The 5,451-nt window shown below is 42.0% G+C and overlaps 1 pseudogene; it reads left to right on the top strand.

Moving 5' to 3' along the window:
• The first annotated feature begins 742 nt into the window (after positions 1-742).
• Positions 743-5,451, top strand: part of LOC114640068 — a 5,317-nt pseudogene continuing 608 nt past the window's right edge.

Genomic DNA, 5,451 nt, shown 5'->3' with positions numbered 1-5,451 from the left:
ACTTTGATTGTATGAATAGTCTGTATCCTTTGAAAATACATAGGAACTTTAAGATGGGATTGAGATATAGCTCAAAAGTAGATTACTTGCTTATCACAAGGAAGGCCCTGAGTTTGACCTCCAGCAACACACACCATACTACACACACACACACACACACACACACACACACACACACACGTTCCTAAAGACATTGGAATTTTGACAGGGATTGCACTAAATCTGTAAATCAACTCAGTGTTGTTGATGTCTCAAAACTATTAAGTCTTCTAGTTCACAAAGGAAGGTTTTCTATTTATTTGAGTCTTTAAGTACTTTCAGCAATATTTTGTTTTTTTTCTACTGTATAGCCCATCTCTGTTATTTCCTCATTCTAAGAATGATACATGTCATCTAGCACATAGCTTTTCACAATTAGCTTTTAAAATACATTATAATTCGTTTGAAGACAGTTGTATTATTCACCAGAGGGTTTTTTTTTTTTTATTTCTCAATTATCAGCCCAGGAGGGCCCAGCTTACTGTGGGTGGTGCCATCCCTGAGAAGGTGCTCCTGAGTGATATAGGACAGCAGCCTGAGCGAGCCGTGAAGATTAAGTGTCCTCTATGGCCTCTGCATCAGTTCCTGATCCAAGGTTCCTGCCCTGTTTGAGCTCCTGTCCTGATTCCCCTCTATGATGGAAAGTGTAAGATGAAATAAACCATTTCTGGAGGAGAAGCTGCAGGGCATGCTAGAAGCAGGAATGGAGACGGCCCAGCAAGTCAAGGCACTTGCCACCAAGCCTGAAGACGTGAGTTCGATGCCTAGGAGTTACTTCTTACTTTACTCAGAATGACTATCATTAAGAAAATAACCGACAGTCAGTGCTGGTATCTCTCCACCTGGTTGCTGAGGAAGCTATCACCACAGTTCACCTCATCCACTCATTTGAGTGTCAAAATTTCAAACCTGCAGTATATCATGGGGTTAATTTGAATCAGACTATAATGGAATTTACAATATTCCTAAAGCAAGATGTCCCTTTGAGGACCAGCCTGCCGCCAACACTGAGAAATGACAAATATGATACACTAAAGATTCTCTATCAAGCTCACTAGGCAAAGACAAATGAACTGTGTTGAGTCTGGAGGACAACAGTACACTCCTGCTAAAGGAAGACAACGCCGAGGGACTCGGGAATACCAGTGAAACTGAAATCACATTCTTCTGTGAAGAAGATAGGAGATACAGAGCTACTCTCATCTCATTCCCTGAAAGTGGCACACCTTTGCATGCCCTTATTCCACAAGTGATTTTTAAAAAATTGTCAAATAAATCTTTAAAAAACAAAAACAAAACAAACGTTTCCTCCCCAAGTTGTTTTTGGTGATGCTGTTTATCATAGCAATAGAAACCCTAACTTTGACAATTAGCCTTCCAAGAGTTCTCTGGGTCCTTCTAGGAAATGGTACCCCATACTTATTGCTGAATAAATAATGTGCTGTGTGAGGCAAACACAGTTTCAGGTCGGCAGAGGATCTGTTCATACCCTAACATGCACCATTTTATGCATGGAGTGTCAGAAGCAAACCTTCCTTTGGGCAAAATCCTTAGGAAAAGTCTTGCTTGAACATCAAGGAATTTGAATGTTTCTCTTTAAATGAACAAAGAAATGTCCTAACAAAAGGCCAAGATGTAGAAATGCATTCTTTCACAGTTTGGGAGGCTAGTAACCTGAATTGGGGTGCCATCAGTGTTAGCTTTTGCTGGGGGCTGGGAGGAGACTCTGTCCTATGCTTTCCTCATAGTCTTTGTGATTGCTGGCAGTAGTCCGTGGCACGATGATTTGTGCAAGGGTGCCTCCAACCTTTGCCTTCATGTTCATCAATATTATCCTGTGTCTCATTGTCTTTCTGCCTCTGTCTCTTTGTCTGTCTATGTGTTTTTGTCTGTCTGTCTGTCTGTCTGTCTGTCTGTCTGTCTGTCTCTCACAGAAAGAGACACAGAGAAACAGATAGGGACAGACACACACACACACACACACACAGAGAGAGAGAGAGAGAGAGAGAGAGAGAGAGAGAGAGAGAGAGAGCGAGCATTGGTAGATAAGGCCTTGTAATAGGTGAACAGAGACATGTAAACCATTTCACAGAGGGCACTAAGCTTAAGAAAATGTTCACCTCATCTCCAAAATGATTCTTAAAACTGAATCCATGCAACAGGCATGACCTTTATTAGAAATACAAAGCTTTCAGAGCAGGGATTGAAACCAAGGTCTCAGGGCCCAAATCTAAACTTTTCCCCACTTTCAAGCTGGATAGCTTCCAGGTAAACACAATCTGAAACTGCTCTGCCAGATTGCCACCTGGATACGTGAACTATCTGGCAATATCAACTGTATTTCACACACTTTGGTCATGCTCCCACCCCCTCCACTTAGAGTAGAAACACAACACTCCTTTGCCGGCATGTGCTGACACTCTGAAGCAACTGCTCTGGGTTTGCTATGATTGAATATGGCAGGAGCTTGCACAGAGACAGCTCCACATGGTTTCCTTGCTGGAAACTCTTGCTCATCTCAAATTTTCCATGGATGCTGCTTCTGCGTCTCCTCAAAGCTTGGGTTCTAGCCATTGCTAATGTGCATCTTGCCCACTAGTCCCTGAAGTCTGTTTCTCACCTTGAAGAATCATTTCCTCTAAAGCCACACGAGTCTCCAAATGACCAGGCTACACCAATTCTCTAGTTTTTGCAAGTTCTGCTTAAAATCTATTTTATTTAAGTACTTTAATTGCAAAATGCCATTGATGACCACAGGTAACGTCAGGGGAAGCTCCTAAAACACTCAAGATACTTTTGATTCATTTTGCTTCTCGCATACTTAGTATAGGGGCATGGAGTGATCAGAGTAATTGTTGAGTCTTTTGCTTTAAACACCTATCATTTCTTTTTACTGAATTTAAAATTCTCTTTTTAAGCTATTTTTTAACTGCATATTTTAGGCAGAGCTATGGGGGATTTGGATTAAAATGGAGGTATGCAGATGTTTGTGAATTAACATCAATATAGGAGTTAGTAATCGTGGGATTCGGTGTTGACAGAAAGGGGGTGGGAATAGGAAGACACAGAGACTCCTGGATTTCTGCAGGGCTCATTCATTGAGCCAGAAATTCCTACAGAAGAAACAGATTACGTATTATGTGGAGACTTAGTGGGAAGTGTAGGTAATGGTAGATGTTTTGGGTAGGACTTTGAGCTACGTTCCCCAATGTGGGAGAAAACGCCAGCTCAGCAGTTAAATACTTGACTGTTAACATATAAATGGTTTCTAGGGCCACAAGGATGATAATTTGGAAAAATGGAATAAGAAAAGAATGAGAAAAGACAAAGTTGATCTATATTAAATTCAAATATTAGAACCCAGTAGGGCAAATCAACAGCAAGGCTTTCGGTTATAAATAATTAGGAAAATCAAGACTTATGCAAACAACAGAAAGTAGTGTAATAGGGACTGGGAGACAGCTAAATTGGTAAAGTATCTGCCTTGCAAACATGAGGACCTGGGTTCAACTCTCAGAACCCATTTTTAAAAGCCAGGCACGGTGACACATACTTAAAAATCTCAGTTCTGGGGAAGTAGACACAAGTAAATCTCTGAGACTTGACAGCCAGGCAGGATAACTTACAAACTGTCTCACAGAGTCCACGACTGGACGGAGTCCAGTAAAGTACTAGTTTTTCTTTCTATATACGTTTCCTTAATAAGAGTCAATTTCTCTACAGTGCAATAAGGTGATTGGAGTTTAACAGATTTTATTATATGTTTTATAAAGAACCCCAGGAACTTCAAAGTTTCCTAATACAAAGAAGTAATTTATTATTGTTTATTATTATTATTTATTGTGAAAGTATGCAGGTGCCTGTAGATGTCAGAAGGGCATCAGTTTCTTGGAGCAGGAATCACAGATATATGTGGATGGTAGGGGCCTAGCTCTGGGCTTCACAATAGAACATCAAGCTCTTAGCCTCTAAGCCATCTCTACAGCCCCAAGAAATGATGTGTGCATAAGAAAGAAATGCCAGTTTTCTTGAATCTGTCATTAATACACATGAATTATTATGCAATATCCTATGAATATGTAAAATGATTATACGTTGAAATGGTTCTCAGCTGCTCATGCTAAAGTCCCAGGAAAGGACAAAGAGTGGGCATACTTCGCGAAATACCTCAGAAGAGTAGTTAAAATGAGGAGTCCTGAGATCACAGCTTCACATTCAGACACGAGGAGGAAAACGGAAAGAGAGCAGTCAATGTACAGAATCCTTCAAGCAGTTGAAAGTGGTGGCCATGGCAACAGTGATTTAAGAAGCAAGAAGGAAAGGGGATAGGAAGAAACACAAATCTCTAAATTAGTGGAATTTTAAAAATCTTTCCTCCCCCCTCCATGTATTTGTGTGTGTGTGTGTGTGTGTGTGTGTGTGTGATAAAGGTTAGGAGGGAAAAAAGGTTAGAGAGAATAAAGATGTGTGAAAGTGTGAGGATGGGTGCACACAGTCCAAGCTCAAGTGTGGGGTCAGAAGACAACCTCCTGGGCCAGTTCTTCCCTTCCCTATTGTTTGAGACACAGTGTCCTCGGGGCTCATCCTCTCTTTACAGCAGGCTAGCTGGTGGGCAGCTTCTGGGGAAGCTCCTGTCTTGTCTCCCAACTTGCTGTAGGACACTGGGATGCATGTGCGTCCAGCTTTATGTGGATTGGGAACCTGAATTTAGATCCTGGCAAGCACATTACCTACTGAGTATGTTCCCAGCTTAAAGGAGCAAGTCTCAGCAGTAGAGACCTTTCAGCTGTGGACACCATGCTGTGTGAGACTTTGACAGCAACTGGTTCCAGTGAGGTGGTGACAAAGGTCTATGGGACATGAGGAAACTTTGAACTCTGAGACCTGGTTTCTACTGGGATCTGTCTGGATAATGAAGTCTTTCAAGATGAAGGTAGGAGACAAAGAGATGCTAAGGATGCGACCTAAGCTGGCACTGAATAACTGTCTCAGGGACATCATTGAATTAAGACTTTAGAAGTAAGTCATGTCTTGGTCACTATGTCTAACTCTGGGCAAGACGCCAATTGCCTCAAAGGTTTTATTTGCTCGGAGGGAATTCCTTAGAAGGAATTATTTGGTTTAGCTCCTTTCTAGGTATGAAGACGCCCCTCTCCCACCATCTGGTTATAGTAATCTGTTGCAGCCTGAGTTAGTCACACTTCTCCCTCCAATTCTTGGCAGGCTGTCAACCGCAAATAGGAACACAAAACCAAAATAACAGCTTTACTACTGATGGGCTGAACTTGAGGCTGCAGTCTTGGAGCAGAGCTGGAAAGCACTGTTGGAGTCTGAGCCCTTTGCTTGGAGCTGCGAGGGGTGGGGGGAGAGAGAGAGAGAGAGAGAGAGAGAGAGAGAGAGAGAGAGAGAGAG

The sequence above is a fragment of the Grammomys surdaster genome, unplaced genomic scaffold, assembly GCF_004785775.1.
Source record: "Grammomys surdaster isolate TR1022 unplaced genomic scaffold, NIH_TR_1.0 127, whole genome shotgun sequence".
NCBI lineage: Eukaryota > Metazoa > Chordata > Mammalia > Rodentia > Muridae > Grammomys > Grammomys surdaster.
The sequence above is the reverse complement of the archived record's forward strand: the minus strand, read 5'-3'. Positions and strand labels throughout refer to the sequence as shown.